Raw genomic sequence first — 20,284 nt, 5'->3', positions numbered from 1 at the left:
TTTATCCTTTTTTATTATGTCTGAAATGAAGTAATTAAAACACGTTAGTATCTGCTATTTAACAGAAAGTAACTTGCTTGAGATAGTTTGAGATGAAACAATGCAAATTCAAGTACAAAACACATAATTTATATTTTTAAAACTATAAAAGTTTTCTAATATACCTCAATATACTACAGTTTGCTTTCATTACTTTCAAATCTGATCTCTCACAGCCATAATCATCTAGAATTACTATTAAACATGCACATGTTTTTAAATGAAGGTAATCTTACATCATTTTGAAGTAGATAGGGCTAGACATTAAAGTCTGCATCAATAGCCAATTTCCTATTGGGACTCATGCAAGCTACCTGTCCTCTGAGGCTCTGATTTTCCAGCTGTCATCTTTCCCAGCATTTGGGCAATGAAGGAATCTTTTGTTCTACTGAAAAGTGGCATATTGTTCCCTGCTCAGGTGCCCAGAACAAAAAAAGTACAAGGCAATACAATGAGCTTCTCTCCAAACTGGATTAATGTGTTTTTTTTTCTTCATGTAACATTTTTCACCAAGTGAAACTTAACATGTTATGGTGAAGAAGAGTTGCAGCTTCTGTTGTACTTAAGATAATGTGATACAGTATAAATACTTCAAAATATGTTTGAATGAAAATTAATCTTTAAGCCCAAAATAATCTCTTTACAAATGTGGTTATAGCAGTAAAGTGAATGGTTTTATTTTGCTCTAGCTTCTTCATTTATTTCACCAACAATATATCAGGTTATTTTCAGACATTTCCAAAACACTATTTATCTGCTTTTACTTGTTCTGCTTGCTAAACTGAAATCCTAAGCCTGTGAGTTTTTCTTGTTTTTTTTCCCTCTAAAGTTGTTCAGAACTATTTTAATCTATTTTATAAACTTTTAATATACTTTCTTAATCTGTCCAGTTACAGGAAGGGGTTTTCTCACCACCTCTAAGTCAATATAATTAAGTTCATGAAACAAAAAGAACTATAAAAGCCAATTGATTTGCTGTGGAAGAAATTCCTTGTGAAACACTCTCTTACCTTTTTCCATTCTTGGTTACATGTTCAGCTTTCTTCAAGATTTTGTGAGACAGAACACTCTAAAGGCATTTCCTCAGGAGCAACTTTCTTCATTCTCAAGGGAGAGAACATTTCAAAGCAGAGGTTTAGTAGATAAATAAAGGAGTGTCATATCAAGGAGGTGAGAACGTGTAACTCATGCAAAAACTGACAGCAATTTTGTATTAGCATTTCTGTCTGGATCAGGAACACAATCTCAGTGCAAATTTCTTAAAATTCCTCAATTAATATGTTCTGGTTTGTACCACAGAGTTGTTTCAGACCACACAAAACAGATTCCTTTAGATAAAACTAAACCAGGAGATGTGCATCTTGTTAATTTTAACATATATCTAGGTCAGTGTGCTCCAATCACTAAAAGGCATTTAGAACAGGAGATCAGACTAGAGCTAGTCTGAAATAAAGCCTCCAAAACACTGGTGAATCTCAAAAGGCTGTCAAACTGGCTGAAGCTAGTCCTGGAAGCAAAAACCTGACATTTGTTAAAGATACAGTTGGTAGAAGGAGAGTTAAGGATAAGCCACCTTTATTTCTTTTCCACCAGGCTGTTACTTTCTACTGAAACAATCAGCTACTCTCCTCAGACCTGGGGTCTGAACGCACCAGGATTACAATGGGGCTGCTGTGCTGACCTGAAACACAGCTCTCAGAAGCTGAGGGATAGATTTCATGCTGCCAAAAGGAAGGCTGAAGGAACACAGTAAGCAAAGGAGAGCTACACCTATGAAGCATAGGATACTCTGGAATTGCTCAGACTGATGCTGTCTACGTTTTATCAGAAGGCAGACAAACAAGGAACAGCCTGTGGACCACAGTTGCTTAAAGTTCTTTATCTCATTTCCATCCTACTGAGCTCCACGTGTACAGGTGTATATGATCTGAATTAAAGTATATTGCTTGCAAAAGCACTTGTGGTACACATTCTGGTTAAATATAAGCTATCAGTTGGGATCCTAAATAAAAGTAGGGTAAAATAAATCATGTTTAGTAAATATATTCTGAATAAAATATTAAAAATATCATCTGTAGTTATCAGGAGGCTCTGGTAAGGTGTTCTTACATGTTAGTACATGTATTTCCTAGATGCAGATTGATCATACAGTCCCTCATCATCATTGCTTTTGTCCCAGAAAATGGTACAGTGTATGGTGTACGTAAAGCTATCAGTTCAGAGTAGCAGTGCATTCATCCTGATTTCAGTCACGTGAAAACAAGAGTAGATACAGATCATCAGGTAGTTAAGCTCAGATCTTGGTATATGTTCATCCTGACAAGTCTGAGTGGCTGTAAAATGTGGTAACCTTGAATGTGCCTTTGAAAGATTCTTTGTGAATATATAATAATTTATTTACAGAAAATACAGATACAACTTATAAAACTTCCACAGATCTGTGAAGTGATAAATGGTTCTCATTTCTGCTATACTGATAAAAAAGGTTTAGAAACTCAGTTGTTATTCAAAACCATGCTCAGGAGTCTTGCGTAGTACATTCCAATAGCATACAGCCTCGGTGTACCTATCCTACTACTACCTTATCTTGTAAAATATAAAATATACAAAAAACCACAAATATAAGGTTTTTGATTGCAGAATGACTTTCCCCTTCTCTTACTGTCACTTTCCCAAAAACTGATTACCCATGCAAACAACAGCATACTTTTCCTGCTTGGCCACTGCTGTTTTGCCCCAATTTGCAAATCCATTGAGTTTCCTCACTTTTGCTATCTGACATCCAGTTGCATAAAATGTTTTCTATAAGAATTAGTGGATTTATCTTCTAAAACATACAATACTGACTAACCCGTGTAATCAATTTCCACAGCACACAATTCTGATTATGAATTTAGTGAGGCTTATTAAAATACTGGAAATACAGAGCTGGCAACATCAGCCACAGTCACCGATGTTCAGATGCGTGGATTGGGAAAAAAAAATTATCTTCCAGTTTCACAAAATACCAGCCATCCGCTAATAGAATTCAGGAGAAAATTTCCAGTAAGCACAGGCTTTCCGGTAATCCTACCTGGTAGTGGTGTTTTTGTAATCCACCATCTGAATAGATTAAACAGCTGCTAATGTTTCTTCGTTGTATTAATCTGTTACATACCTACAAAATGAAAAACAGTTCTGAAGTACACTTTTTTCACTGTAAGTCTAGTGAATACAATGCATGCAAACAAATTTGTCTTCCATTAATTAGGAGCAGCAGATTAATGCGTATGCTTTAAGGACTGCTAAATAAATAGTGTCTATCATCCGAGGTACAAGAGAAGCAATATGTTTTCTTGCAATTCTGGCTACCACTGAGTGCAGTTTCACGTCAGTTATAAACAAAACCAATGGCTACCAGAAAGGGCATCTTTGGTCCTCATTTCTGACTCCATCTGTATGCCTTGGCAGACTCATTTACATTAATGTCTGTGTGGCTTCAGAGTATCTCAGTTCAGTGAACTGATCTGATAGATAATCACCCAATGAAAAAAGACTACACTGATTTGCTGTCAGATCAGCAAATGGAACAAATTCATCCTATGGACATAGAACTCCAATAAATTTACTGATATTAATACAGACAACAAATTTCAAAGTCATAGATTTTGGAAACTAATGTAAAGACAGAAATGGGAACATGTAACTGCTGACAAGGAAAAGATGGAAACATTCTGTTTGGAAGATCAGCAGATAAAGAAAAAAATCAAGAAATTTAATGGGTACTCAGTACACGGGGAAAGATAGCCTAAGTACAGGAAATCACAACAGCTGATTTTTACACAACTGAGAGTGGGTATCCCTGTATTCTTCACTGGCATTTTGTATTATTCTAGTCTTTCAACAACTGAATTTTTAAAACCAGGTTCAAAAATTTGTATTTATAAAATAGAGACATCTTTCCAAACAAGTTTCCCAGCTTCCTTTTTATTTCTTGACAAGCTGAAAATAATTTTCAGTGCTGTACATTAGTTACCTGTTATTTTCATTGATATTTGGGGGGAGAATTGAAATACTGCTGTAAATGTAACTCATAATTAAAGAAACTGTTGTTTGTATGCATAGCTCTGTTATCAAGGTAGCTTCACTCTCAGTCTGCAAAGGTTTGAATTATCAACATGACTAACTTTGTTCAGGTAGACACAAATGTTGGCTTTCAATATGAAATCAAGTACAGCAGGAATGAGAGGAAAAATATATTGTGTACACCAAATCTATACCTGGCTTGGTTCTTTTGCAAACATCTGCATGCTTTTGACTCTAACACACTGTTGAAAGACAATTTTCCAGGCACTACTAATACTCTTCAAGAACACTCTTTAGCAGAAGGACCAGAATTGGGGCATGCACTAGACTGATTTTCTAATTTTAGCAACATAGGTTTTAAGCTCAAGGACTTCCCACAGAATTTTATTCTTGTCCACTAGCTGCTCCAAATCCTCCCCATTCTGGTGCTCAGTCACAATTAAAGACTAATGTCTGTGCAAACATTCTGCCATTTAGCTGCAGTAGTCCAATACACTGAGAAAGTGACTCCTGTGACTGTCTAGACAACTGCAAGACTCCAGTGTATATGTATTTTAAAAAGCCAATAGATAACATACGCAAATGGATTAAATGGATTCCCTTTATAAGAGACAACATGCAGGGAACTGAGCAGCAAGTCAGCCATAAACATTGCTCTATTACACACACCACCAAAACACATCTCATGACTTTTTTCACCTTTTGCTAAAACTCAGTTTTATATGATGGAGATTTTGTGTGTACTGTGTTTACATTATCAATTTCGATATAGTATTTATATAGTTAAATTTTTAATAGTCTTACTTCTGCCTCTCTTCTCCACAACTTTTAACTCATATCTTTTGTGCTTTACAGAGCACTTTTTCTAGTAACATCTTTTTGTGATCCATCGTTATAGCCTAATACAGCATTTAATGAAACATGACAAGATAATTACAAAATAAGCAATGATCAAGATTAATTACTTCAGAATATTAATTTCCACTAGAAAATATGCATTTTTTAATATAAAAATATTTTTCAACTATTGTTTCTCTCTACTGAGGAAAGCTATTTTAAAGATATTTGTACATATTAAGAACTATAAAACCAAATTCCACTTTATATAGAAATATCTGTCATAGTAGGAATATGTATATAGTTCTATGATTACACGGACAGAAAGTGTCAGCTTTTGTTTTCAGTATTTATGATTTTTGCCTATAAAGATAAAATCAGAGAAAACAGACCCATTTGAACTTGATTATGTATTTCCTGCAGGAATGCCACTTCCATTAGATTATATCCTTAGAAGTTTTCTTTTATAAAAAGATCAGGAAAGGTAAATATTAGTATAATCTTGGTTTATAGAACAAAATTTTTATGTCTCAGCCCAAGAAAGTTATAAAAATGTGAGAAAGGCTAGCTTCAGGACATTTGTATCCTGAGCACATTCTCCAGCTTTATACCAGATCATTTGTGCTAAATCTGTCTTTTGAGCATATTTCTGTTTAAAACACCGGACAAAAGTGTGTTCCATTCATCTTTGGCACAGCCACAGGACAACTATTCTGTATTTCGCAATCTGCAAGTGACATTACTATGACTTTAGGCTAAAAGATTCAGGAACATTGAATCACTGTTCCTTGAAATACAAGATAAAGTCTTCATATGAAAAGATCCCTTCACATAGTAGTGAGGGGACACAATATATGTTGACCACTTTGTTTCTACTTTCCCCCTTACTAACAAACGTCCTAATCATTTGCCTTTCTAAATTCTCCCACTTGCATGAGCAATCACTTTTCTATGAGAAGCAGCTTACAAGAAAGTGAAATGCTACTCAAAGGCTTATTGTTTAGCTATGCTTTAGTATTTCAGACCACCTTGCAGGCTGCATTGCTTTGAAAAGAAATATACATAAATCTACTAAGATCTAAAATTGCCAGTGGAAGACTTTTGAGGTTAACAGGTTTTTCTTTAACACAATCAACTTATATTTTGCCTCCATTCCAAATGCTGGCAGATAAATTCTACACATCCTAACAGCTTGCACTGTCAGGGCTTTAACTTAAGCTGCCGTATTTTCTGAAGTCTAACCATCCTTCTTTAATTTCTGTCAGACCAAGTCAAGTAGAACTTCTCTTACATCCTTGAATTTCATTGGGCTCTGTTTGGCTTCACAATAACAACACCAGCTATGCATACCCATCTCCTGCATCTTATTGTTTTCAGTGAAATACCTGGAGAGTTAAAGGTCAAATGAGTGAAGGTAAAAGGTAGCTGAACAGATAGCGTACCTGTACTGGGCAATTTAACACTTACCACAAATAAATAGTGGTCTATTCAAAAAATACAACGATGTAAAAACAGTCTTCATTCAAAAATGCTTAAAAATAGTATTATTTTTATTACTAATATTATTAATAATAATATATATACTAATATAAATAAAAATAATATAATAATAAAAATAAAGAAGTGCTAACCTCTGGAAAGCCTACTAGAGGAATCAACTAGAATAGAGTAATCCATTATACCTGTTTGGAGATTTCCAGCATAACATCTCCAACTTCATCATTTTTATGCAGCAAGCTTGCAGATGCATGACAGCATTAAATAGCCCACTCATTAATTTTTAAATTACAGTGCACTATCTATTGTACTATGGCCATCAGACACAGTTTATTTCTGCTTAACTGGAGATCTTAGCATCATGTTTCATTTCAAAATTTGAGGAAAGCTTTCCCAGAAAAAGATGAAAGTGAATGGAGAAGTATGTGCTTTTTGCACTGATCTTTCACTTATCTAGGAAATGAGTAGGACAACCTAAAAAAAACACAAGTGATACCTGTAAGTGTCATTCCAGATCAAAAGGAATATCATTTTCATGTTGTGAACTAGGTCAGAAGTGTTACTTCAATATCCTTCCTTAGGAAAATTATCCATGCAACGGAGAAATTTTATTGATTATTTACAGAAAAAAATCATATACCTAAATGAACATAGCCTCTATAATAGTTACAAATAGTTTACAAACTAAGGCTTTAATTGCACATGTTTGCCTTTATTTGTCTCAGTAGACTGAGAGCGCAGCTGGGCAAAAAGTTCCTGAGCATCACTGTAGCATCTACTCACAGTGATCTGCCCTAGGCATACAATCAATCAGACCACAGGCATCCTGCTTTTTGGCTGCAAGGACACACCCAGGAAAGCAGAGGCAATGACATCTTAGAACCTTCCCTATCATTTTATCAGACTTCCCCTCTGCTACTATCTGTTGCACAGCAACAAAATGGAACAGAATATTGACAGAAAGATTAAACCTCTGCTGCCATACCACCAGCATGCCCCTCTGACACTGTGGGCCAAAAGAATAAAACAAGCAGCATTACTTTTGAAGCAGTTCTTGTGCTTTAGCTCTCTTGAAAAATACATCATTTTTACCAGTTTTATCCCGTATCGTATATTTGACCTGGTTTCCTTTTTTACCAGAGATTCGATGTTTTCCTCAAAGTTCCTTTTTTTTTTTTTTTTGGATATCATATATGTAAATAAGAAACAATTCCAAGTAACAAAAATTAGTTGCATGCCTGCAGTTAATATTTTTTACTCAGAAATATATTAACCAATATCTCAGTAGAGAGCTCAGTTCTTACAAAGATTGCATCAATTTAATGAAAGGTATAAAAGCTGCTAAGAGATTTTTCAAAAGCTGGCAATTACCTGTTTTTGGTTGTTGTTGTGTTTTTTGTTTTGTTTTTTTTTTTTGTGCTGCAGTTCTCTGTATATCCTCAAGGTGTAGCATTTTCACAGTTCATTGGCTGGCTGTCAGGTATCTGACTGTCACCACTGAAACACTTTGTACAGCACTACAGACTGCTCGGTGATAACTTGCGTCTGAACAGTCCCAACAACTTCAGATAGTGTGTAGAGGCTTTGTATCAACATGGAATCTGGCCCCATATCTATAAATAAACCACTATTTTCAGGGCAATTATACTAGAAATGAATTTAACCAAAGCCCATTTGTTTGATATATATATATATATTTTTTAACTTCAGAAGAATTCTCTCTAAAAGCAATCCCATCAAAGTATATTCACAGAATTTATAATACTCTTCTGAATATATTACCTGTTCAAATTTTGTAAAGTAATACTGTTGTGGCTCTCCTAATAATTTATTTAATACTAGTTTGCAAATGTATGACATACGCCATCTGAAAACTAAAAAAAACCTTCCTGATTTTGCTAATCTTCATTGTGCAATATCTTATGATAAAAGAATAACCTTGTTTTCCAGAGAGAAGAAATGAATCATAGAGGTTAAGGAAGATATATATATATTTAGGTGTCTTCTAATTTCATGTGACTGGGTGTTTGGATACCTAAATGAGACCTCAGCATATTGTTCTCTTTTCTCTAATTAGATGCATTCACACAGTGCACTTTGCTAAATCAAACCTGATCAAACACACAATGCAATTCTTATTTACATTAATTACTAAATATACATTACTTCAAACTGGGTCTTGTGGGGAAAGAACTATAGCTCCCTATTCTTTCTCTTAAAGATCTGGATCCCTAGATGGAAACCGTGAGCACTTTATAAGATATAAATTTATTTTTACTAATTAATTTCATGGCTAGCCAAGGTGCAGAAAAAATAATTTAAAAATTATGTAGTAAAAAAATGTTAAGCAAAATGTGTATCTTTCTGACAGCCAATAATGGCTTCTATTTTTATTTTATTTTTGTCAATTATCAGTGATGGCAATCATAAAGAACATTTTTTTTTTTAATTGGTGGGCAAAATTACTTAGAACAGTTTAAAAAAAAAAAAATCCCACCATATACTGATCTTCTACTGAAGGTTCCTAAGGGATACATTACTCCCAGGCCATCCATACTCTGTACCAGGGCCTGAGAGTCATAATGTTTCAGTAATGTTTTATGCAAATACTTAACACCACAGGTAACTGTTACACACAAATTCTTGCCCACACATTAACATTTCCCTCTTGAGCTTGAATCCTGTTTCCATTTAATCCAGCATTCACTGTTTGTACAGTCAGAATGATCCTTTTATTCCAGGAAGTGTCACGTGTAATTTTTGTATTTGTTCACGAATATAACAAAGAACTGACAGTTTTAATACAACCCTAATATCATTTCCAGTACAAATGGAACAAAGCTGGATCATAACTGAATTGACAAATGATATTTGTCAATGGTGATATTATCTGATATTATCTGATATTATCTGTAAACGAAATTCTGATTCTTGTGAAGGAGACTAATCAGAGTTCACCCTGCATATATACTCACCTTCCCACACATACTTGACTGCTCAACCCCCCAAAAAATCATAATTTAATCCATGAGAAAAAAACATAGATTTACAAAATGAAAATGGAGCAATTTTATGACTTTTCCATAGCACTATAAGAGCTGTAATATTGCAGCACAAAACCAGATACTGTTTTGGGAGGGTCCAGTCACAGCTAGTGAATTACTTCGTATAAAACACAAGTAAATAATTTTATGTTGGGTCAGTCTTCTTTGGTTTGTGGTTTTTTTTTTATTATTATTATTATTTTAAATGGTATGAAATACAAGTAGCTTGAGAAACTTACTTTATTCTAGGCAATATTATATCTTTTGATGTACCCTTTAAAAATCAGAAGTTCTTCATCTTCTACTATCTATGTACACTCCTCAGTGTCTCCTCTGCATTCTGTGTTCTTAAAAACATTGATTTGACTACAAGAAACAATTTATTGGAAAAATGACCTCATGAAATAGAAATGGAAGGTGTATGTGCTTATCAATGAAGTCACTGTGGTTTTAATGATGAACAATTACAATCACAGTTCAAAATTCCTAATCGGAATATTGTTATTCAATGCCTACTGCCACACAAGCGAGATACTTTTCTAGAAAGATAAATGGAATCTTATTCATAAGAGAGGCATTACCAAAGGTAATTCGTGCCAGTAGTTTCCAAAGTATCGCATTTTAAGTTTTTTCTTAAAAGATTTTCAAGGCCAGGTTGGATGGGATCAGCCTGATCTAATGGGTGGCAACCCTATCCAGGGCAGAGGAGTTGAAATTAGATGATCTTTGAAGTCCCTTCCATCCTAAGCCATTCTATCTTTTTTTTTTTTTTTTTTTTTTTTTAAACCTACATCAGCAGAGATGTTTTTCACAGTGAGGAAAGTTTAGTTCAAGTTCCAAGGATGCAGTTAGCACTGAAGTAAGCCAAGCTTCAGAATAAACATACAAATCCACATATTTCATCCAGACTGAATCTTAGTTACAAGCTGGGGCATGTTACCATTCATCCAGGAGCTACAATTCCCCAAATATCCAGATTGGGCACTGTTAAGACTATACCGTAGCTCCTGCCTGGAAGTATACTTGTGCTTTCTTCATAAAATTCAGACTGCGGGTAGCATATCTCATCTGAAGTTAGCATAACCACTTGTTCATATTATTTAAGTTCCGAGTTTCATGTGACTTCTAGTAGAAGAGAATTCACAGATGTTGCTCTTACATGTAGTGGATAACTGTATTGCCTGTTGTTTGAGAACAAATCAAAATCCTCAGTTTTCTCCCATTTTCAATTCTTTTTGCATCACTACACATAAATATTTTCTACTGCAGGAAAACATGCCAGAAATATTAACTGAATAAATACATTTTCAGTTGGTTTTAAGAACACATAGAATTAAAATGTTACTCTCTCAAGAGCATTTGCACCAGACCGTGTAACATGTAGAAGCCATACTATTGGTTTTAGTGACCATTAATTCTCATCACAGTGTAAATACTTGTGCTTTTAATGATTCAATTTCATACTTGAAAAAGCATCACTTGCCTGAATATGGTATGCAAACAAAAATCTCAATTGAAATATGATAGGTAGACAAAACAGAAATGACCAAGTCAATAAAGCAGTTAAGTGCTATCTCTGAGTGGAACTATTGTCTAAACAGATTTATTACAGTACAGCTGCAAAATATCTAAATACAATTTTATTTAAATTCATGCAACTTCTGTTTAGAGACAGAGTCTAGTGCTTTTCTTCAGTGTTTTCAGGCTTAATAAGCTATCTTTTTCTTAATGATCTTAGGAAACTCTACCAACGACCAGCAGTTCGACATTATAACATCTCTGGTTTACTTAAAACCTAAACATTGTGCAGATAGCTGCAGTAATGGCTATCTCAGCTGACCTACCAGTAACCCCTGTTTTGACCCGTAGGAATCACCTTCTTTGGCAAGGGCAAGGATTTATTTCAATTATGGGGCTAGCTGACCCATCTGCTCCAATGGAAAGGTTTTAAGTAGAAAACATTTCCAAGTCTCGCCTGGGTTTTTACAAGCCAAGTTTCTTTGAAGATTTCATTCTGCAACAGACTTGATGACTATTTTCTCAGGAGAAAAGGAAAAAAAAAAGGCAAAATTAATGTGATAATTCGAGCCATCTAACTTGAAAAGGTTTTTTTTCCCCAAGTGTCAGCAGTAGAGAGAACTGCAGTCGTGATTTTGTTATACATACCCAAGAATTCTAACTGAGCATCTCTGAAAATCCTGTACTCTGTCATTTGCACTGCTATTTGCAGAATTCTTTGTCAGAATATTGTTAAATATATATATATATATATATAAACCTCTTTTTTTTAATTTTTTTTTTCGAAAGACATCGAATTCCTTACTGTGTCAAAAAGAACATTCCCACTTGCAGTAGTATCATTTTGGTCAAAACAAATTCACAGCCAGTCAAGCATGTTATAAAGTGCTAAACAGGTAAAGATACTTATAAAATACATATTAAAGAAAAATTATAATAGAATCATAGAATGGCTTGGGTTGGAAGGGCCCTCAAGGATCATAAAGTTCCAACCCCTTGCCACAGGCAGAGTTGCCAGCCGCTAGATCAAGCGCTAGAACAGATTGCCCAGGTCCCTATCCAAACTTGCCTTAAACAACTCCAGGGATGAGTCATCCTCAACCTTTCTGGGCAATCCATTCCAGCACCTCACCACTCTTTCAGTAAAAAACTTCTCCAGTTCTTTTACTTCTCAGTACAATAAACTTATGAGAAACAATGCCAGCAAGTCTTGTGTTGCTTCTTTTGATATCTAACAATGCAACCTTTCCGGAAAATAAGTGTTTTGCAAGCAAGAAATTGATATGTTAATCCCAGATAGGTAAATATGGGTAAACATACATGATCTTGGAATTTTTTTAAAAAAAAAAGTTTGTTTTTTAAAAAAATACACTGAAGCTCATTAATATCTACTTAAATGGGCTATGATAGTATCTTGGCAAAACATGATTCCCCTGCTGTCTTTTAGAGGAGATGGCAGGAAGCAGAAATATGTTGCATGCTGTACAGGTGGGACAGTGAGGCAGAGGCTGTAAAACTGCTCATTTCTTGCAGCAGTTCTGTGCCTCTGCCAAAAAAAACTGCGTTTCAGAGTACCCTGCGACCCTGCTGAGTTTCGAAACCAAGCCCAAGATGCACACATTTCTTTGTTTCAAGGCCCTGTATGCTCCTTATCCTTCAACTGAGGTACTTCATTTACTATTAATTTAAATAATAAAGATCCTACTTGCGTAGCACAAACTTGTCATACACATGACAAGTGTTAGGAAGACTTATTTGTATTCTTAGTTTTACAAAGGATTGCTCAGTCACTATGAAGGGCTACTACCTGACATATGTACTTTAAAGTGAGTTCCTATTACACTAAAAACACACTGGTTGTCAAGAACTAGGCCAATTAGTCAACCTCTTTATTAACCCAGAAATAAAGAACTGGTGCATTCAGTAACCCGGGCCAAACAAGTGGTTTCTCTTCCATGGAAAACTGAGCAAATACCCTTACTTTTATTAACAGAAGATGACATAGTAGCACTTTCTTATCTAGACTTTCTCAGCACTGTGGTCATTAGGATGATTAATTTTTTTTTTTGCAGGAGATGTTTCATACAGGAATACAGCAGGTTTCACTTCTACTTATAAATCAAGTCAGACTCGTGTTTCAACATTATCTCAAAGATTCAAAGGCATTCAGGGGACTTTTTTATTGCTTCAAAAGTAGGCTATCACTGAAGTGACTGTGACTCATGTCTTTCTTACCTTTACTGTGACTTATTATTTATATGATTCGATCCCTCATATTTCCCCATAATAAAATCTTTAAAGCTGTCAGGTTTTTCCTCAAACTTCTGTAGTTACTGGGAAATGGAAATGCCTATGTATTCTCAGATACTTTGAGAGATCTTTGCTATCAAATCAGTAACTATAACATGTTTTTTTTCCTTCCCTCTCCTGGTATTAATTTTGAAAATTTTAATCCTTTAGTATCTATACTTCCAGTTCTTTTTTCAGCTGGGACCTGAGTATAGTCCATGCTTTAATATGTTCTATTTCATAAGAGGTTGTCTTCCCCTATAACACCACTTCAACAGTTTAACAAGAAATTAGTCCTGGTTAATTAGCACACAGGCTGCTACTACTGCACTGTTAGGAGAAAAGAGATCAAGGCACAAAATATATACAACAATTTAACCATATATATTACGGTAGTCTTTGCCTAAAAGACTGAAAAAAAAAGTCAGTGTAATAATTTATTTGGCACACTACTTTGTAAGTTTTGTTTCTGGAGATAACACATGTAAAAATGCATTTAAATAATTTCAGATGCTTTGTGGTACAACAGGTTGATATGATGGAAGTCCATCTTTAATTCATTATCACAACTGCTAAGCATTTTATGACTATTGATGTAACTTGGGCAGTACAATACAGAGATTTGGTATTGTGATTTTTCCATTTGAAAGATACTAGGGTCTTCTGATGCTCTCAAACATATTTATATTTTGTTTGCTTTTATTTTCATAGCAAGCAAGCTGGAGAGCAAATTAGATGGCATTAAATTTTTTTGATGTTATCATTTTATGTGGGTATGTAAGTCTCACTGAAATGCTGCAAAGAAAAAAGTTTGTTGGTTTGTGGGTTTTTTTTCCCCCTACGTATAACAAAACAATTGCCAAAGATAATCCGAAGTGATCAACCACAAAAACCACTCATTAGGTATTAACAATGTAAAGGTAAGTAACTCATGCATCTGCCTTTGAAACTGCCAATATAAGAACGTAAATGATTACTGTATGAGGGCTGAAAACTTTTCACTAAATATTTACTGTTAAATGTTAAACATAACTGTTACATAATTTCCCAGTGTTTGGTAAATAAATCATATTTTTTTTATAACTGCAAGCATATTGAATATGTTTGTTGTCTAACTGTAGAAAATTTATAAACAGAAATTGAATATTGATTGAAAATTATTTGCAAGTACAGTGAGGATTACTATAAAAACTTAAATCTGGAGGCAGACCTGTACCACAGAAATAGTTGGAAAAATATCAATTTCATTTGGGTCAAAATTCCATCACAGTTTACATAAATGTCCATGCTTAAGGACAAATATCCATTGGACTGAAATATATGAAAAGATTTAAAAGATATAAGAACCAGAAATATTTATTACAGCGCACTGCTCAGACGCGTGCAAACAAAAATACTGTTTTTCAAACTACATTTCAAAGTTCCCTGTTTTCTGCCATATTGGCTAATTTGGAAGTTTGTTTAAAAGTTTAGGATAAAGCCAGAAGCAAATTCTGTAGCTCTAGGATATTTTCAGCTGCTTGCTGAAGTGTCATTGTAGGGGAAATATGTTCCAGGTGCTTCTGTTCTGCTCTCTGTCTATTCTCTGCTCCCAGGATGTGACTGAAGTGAGTAGCAGCATTTAAAATCTTTAACCTTTAGACAGTCCTAAAAGCATTCCACATCCTCCTAAACATCACATAAGGCAATGTAGTCTCACACACACTAGACCCGTAGCCACATCTGATTTCTGGCAAGCGGACTCTATCTTGGAGGCTTTGATAGACTGTTAGAAATGACAAGGAAAACAATATAAATGCTGCACATAGATTAGCAGATAATTATTAGCCCTTTACACACTAAAAGTAAAACCTCCTTGATCCTAGACTATAAAAAGCCTTCTGAAGCATTTTCAGTTTCTCTTTGATTCTTGGCCCAAGCTTTAATTTTCTCACAGTGCTGAAGCTCTGGGTTTCATTAGGGAAATCATCTCAAATTCCTTTGTGCCTCTACTTGTTTGGAAGCGTTACTTCCACACTCTCTCGTATGAATACTATGTCAAAAGTTAAATGATGATATCAAAACGCTTCAAACAATGTCTGTTAATGATCATTGTTTGGGTTTGCTTGTTTTTTTTGGTTTGTTTTTTTTTTTTTTGCTTCTCATACAATTTGGTTTTAACATTCCTTTGTAATATAGCAAATTATCATCATCTGTCATAAAACAAGGATTTGTTATCACATTACCCTCAATTTCTTTCAAAGTTGCTATATTTTGATGCATGTTCAGCTAGTTCTTCCCTTGATGGAAGGTTATCTTTTGTTCAGTATCACTTTTGATTTATGTTGAATGTGAATTTCATTTGTGCAACCAAAAGGAGAAAGATTTGTTCCTTGCAGACGTGCACCTATTAATTAAAAATTTTATGCATTTTTATATTCTTAGCACCTTTAAATTACTGTGTATATGTAATTTCAGAAAAAAAAAGTCTGATTTCCAACCTATTATATAGGTTTCCTGATATCTCATTATGACTTAACTATGTGATAAGCATACAATACTGCTAGTGTACATTGAGGAAAGATCAAAATAGCCAATCAAACTCCAGAATTTCAGATTTTCAAAGCTACTTTACATTACTGGTAAAATGATGTTGAAAACTCTGCTTTTGCTCGACTTCCCATCACCAGAACATCTACAAATCCATTAATTGACAGGTTTCTGGCAGTTTGGTTTCTGAGTCTCTACTTAATACCTCACCAAACCCTAGATGTTGATTGAAATATGAATTCCTTCTAGAGTTCGAAAGTACTAAGCATCCCTCCATGATCTAGAAAGAGTCAAGAGGGAAGGAAAAGAGAAAGACAAGAACATTGCAGTCGACAGTGATAGCGAGGAGGGGAGAAGGTAGTTTAGATTCTCTATTTGATTTAAAATTCCCAAATGAGACAGATTTTATAGTGATTAGAACAACAGGATAAGAAAACAAAAAGCATTATTCTTTGTAATGAAAATAAATATAATGAGATTACTGCTTGTTTGAGATAGCTGTACTGCAGATGTAAGAAATGATTTCAAGGAAGCTTAGCCTTGAAAATATTTTTTTACTTTATACTAAATATTGTTTCTCAACATCTTCAGCTGCAAAAACATGATTGGTTAAAATATACTGCTTGCTATGATCAGGACTGAGTGTATGTAATTTATTTAAAAAAGAATAATTTCCATAACCTACTAGTGCCGTAAGATCGTTATTGCTTATGGTTAGGTTTGAATAAATGATTTAGGTAGTAGCTGTGGTGTGAGGTGCACCATTTTATCAGTCTGAAAAGTTCTCATTACAGAAATTAAATTGTAAGCCTTCCAAAGACATCTGTTTTTAGTGGTTAATCAAGATTTCCATGATTCTGCCTTACTGAGCAGACAGCTACCAAAAGATGCAAAGAATAGGACTTTTTATAATTGCTCCAGCTAATTGCTTAATTATGTGTCACAGGACCCTGGAGCTGAAAGCAAAATAATGGTTTCTCCTGTCCTGAAGCACCTTCCAGCTGGCTCCTAGAGGAGGAGGGAAAGCAGAAGAGTGACAAGCATGGACAGACAGGTTACAAGTTTGAGAACGCTTGCAGAAAGAGAAAATTGAGGACTGAGTTCAAGAGTTAGGGAAACATAAAGTTTCTTGTAGAGCCCCTGATTCTTTTCACAGAAAGTTTTTGAATTCAGAAAGATATCGAGGAACCAGTGGGCTGGTTAGGAATGCAGAAAAGGAACATGGTGAAAAGCTCTGTAAGTAATAAGGGACCTAGAGTCATGAGAAAAGAGCAAGAAACAAACAAACAAAGAAATAGGTATAAAACAAGGGGAAGGGTCAAAATAACTTAAATAATAATAAATTTTAAAAAGTATAGTGCCAGAAAAAGAAGACAGTGAAAGGCTTAGGAACTTTAGCATGGGAAAAGATGCCCAGGGCTGAGGGTTGAAGGGTAGTACAACCACGGTTTCTGTTGTTTGGATTTTTGTAGTTTGTTTGTTTGTTTTTTGAGGAGCTGGGAAAGGAAAAGGAGATGATAACCTACTGCAATAAATCACTAAAGGTATTTCCACCTTGATACTGATTCCCATAGACAGAAGCATCCTACTATGCTTCTATTTGTTGTCTTAAAGTGAGACAGCATATATGAGGTCAGTGTAAAGAAAAAAAAAAAATGCATGAAGCCAAGAGTGCAGGTTTTGCCTGGCATACATCCAGAAGTTTTTGAGGTGAGTAGTTATTTATTTAATTGGGAAGATGCATCTAAAACATATGAGAAAGAGAAAATGCCATATTTCAGCTTTCAGAATAATGAAAATGAAAGAATTACATTTGCCCATGCTAGGTTAAGCACTTGCTTTTATGTACTTAATTCTGTACACAAGGTGAACAGAGCCCTAGGACAGATGAGGGCTGTATAACAGAGAAACCTGTTGGCTGCTGTATCTCCTTTTTTAGAAATGATTAGAATGTTCAAGCTACAAGATATTTCAGAGAAAGGAGGAATATTGATGGAGTTGAATATGCCTGTCTGGCATTCCAGATTTGTCTTTCCATTTTTATTTGATGCAATTATATACCCAGTGAAAAACCCTATATGCATGAAAGACTGCAAATAAAGTTAGTAAGCATTGCAATTGTATACAAACTATTTTGCAAAATATATATATACATATATATATTCCTGAAAAGTCACTCCTCATGTCTCCGCACCCAGAATGGGACACATTAAATTTGGCCTTAACCTCTTTGCATGAGTTCCACAGCTGCAGAAATCAGTTGTTTGAAATGTACTTTCAAAAGGATAATAAGGATAGGTTTAGGAGCAGCCATAAGGAAACTAGCTGGTGTGATAAGAGAACCAGAGAATTTCCCAGAAAAAGAAAATGAACGTTTCTGCAGACAGTTAAGAATTTGGATGGTGTAACATAAATAAGACCTGAGGCTAAACCACATAGTGAATAGGATGAAAAGAAATGCTGGAAAACTGTTATGCACTCTGTAAGCCAGAGGTCTAACAGGAGAAAAACTATGTGTGACTGTGTAATTAAAGATCATATCATAACACATATGAACAGGATGAAATAAGATTAGGCAGGAAATGTTCGTTCCCATCTGTCCTTCTCTCCTGATTTTTAACGTTGCAGACCTATTGTTCCAAATGTCATGTTAGAACAGAAAAGCACTTACGAGTTTTGATCAGTGATATTAGTTAGAAATAATTTTAAAAGCAATAAAGATTACTATTAGCTCTATAAGAAAAATCTGGTTAGCTCTACTGTTACAAATAAAAAAAAAAATATCATTCCACCAATTAATCAGTTCAGAACACTCACGTACAGCTGAATCCACCTGTCAGTACTTCAATGATTTTTCATATTGCAGTTGTGTCTTGCATGTATTTCTCTTCTCCCTGACTTTTGATGAAGGAATTGAAGAATAGAACAGACTGTAAGTCAGTGGGAAACTCACTGCTAACCAGCACTTAGAAATCTAAAATGCAATCAGATCCTCATTACCCTCAGCTGTGCGTTGTATTAGTAGCTCTTAGATCACTTTAGGAGCTGCAAGTGTTATGCTCTAGATTTCTTTATTTTCAAATACTGAATTTCCTACTGTTTTAAAATATTGAATTTTATTCGGTCTTTAAATCTGGAATGCGATTCATTGTAGTTGTTTCTCAGCATCAGCAACTCAGAAAATATTCCTAAGTATTTGTGATCAGAACTAAATTTAACAAAATAATTTTAGACCTTTATTGAACAAAAGAATCTTTTAAAAAGACTAGCAGTGAAATAGAAGTAGTGATTTCTATGAAAACTCAGGTCAGGGCTACAATAACCAGAAGATAAAACAGTATTCTCCTTTTGGCACCTGATCTCAGTCTTAAAATTTTCTAATGCACTTTACTGAAAGTTAATGAAGTCATTCCATGTCAGTCATGTTCAGACATGAAAGTAATTCAAAGCACAACATTTGCAACTTTCAGTTTAGGTTTCACAGGGCAATAAAACATTTTGCTAATAGAGAACAATTGTTAAACTCTCCTGATTATCTGAGGAGAGGGAGGATTCCCAAATGGATTCCAACATCAGACATTAAATCGGCAGCTGGTTAACATTACCAAAATGAATAATGAAGTACAAGAAAGACCTGAACGCATTCTAGGCAAGCTCTGATGCACCAAGGTAACTTCTCTGTTTTATAAGGGATCCCTTCAGTCATTGACCTGATGATAAAATGGATTTTCAGCTAATCTGTGAAGTAGTGTCATGAAAACACAGAATTACAGTACCTACTAAAACGATTTTAAAAGGGAAATGAATCATAAATAAAATTTACTCTTTCCATGGCCAGGTCCAGTATTAGCCCGATTAGATAATGCAGTAAATGTCACAAGAAAATGACAGAAAGTCAAGTTCAACTCCTCTAAGCATTTTGAGCTTATGATACTGCTAATACAATCTTCCATATACACAGTAACTTTTGGGTTGATGATTTGTCAAGACTACAAGATTGTTTTTGAGTACAAATTAATTTCTTTGTATAAGATACGTAACAGTTTTCCATTCAGGTCTGTGGCATAGAGAGAAATTTATAGAACATGAATTTGCATAAGAATATGCTACTCTGTTTTGCAGTAACAGCTTAAAGAGCACAGTGATACTACAAATTTCTGCTCTATTATGATCAAGCACAGCAGTACTTTTGGAGTGTTGTCCTTTAATGTATTTGAAAGAGTTTGATGCGTTAAAAAGAAGTCAAAACCAGTTGTGTGGAACAGCTCCAAAAATGTGCATGGTGTTATTGCAAGCATTATTTCATAAAGGGAAAGAGAATATTTCCATAAGGGAAAAGGGAATGTACCTGGGTGTTAAAGAACAGAATGCCTGGCAGAAAAATATCCCTATTCTCTTCTTGCTGATAAAATATAGAAGAGTGTAACTACTGCTTAACACTTAAAAAAGCTGTTGGGATATGTCTA

The 20,284-nt window shown here is 34.6% G+C and overlaps 1 long non-coding RNA gene across 1 annotated transcript; it reads right to left on the bottom strand.

Moving 5' to 3' along the window:
• Window positions 1,056-18,736, bottom strand: LOC110397582. Its single transcript, XR_002437870.1, has 3 exons — window positions 18,640-18,736; window positions 3,113-3,196; window positions 1,056-1,143 (listed from the first exon to the last, which is right to left on the bottom strand). It is a non-coding gene; the product is annotated as an uncharacterized LOC110397582 (long non-coding RNA).

Source organism: Numida meleagris, chromosome 4 (assembly GCF_002078875.1).
Source record: "Numida meleagris isolate 19003 breed g44 Domestic line chromosome 4, NumMel1.0, whole genome shotgun sequence".
NCBI classification, from domain to species: Eukaryota; Metazoa; Chordata; class Aves; order Galliformes; family Numididae; genus Numida; species Numida meleagris.
This window is presented reverse-complemented; position numbering and strand designations above follow the sequence as displayed.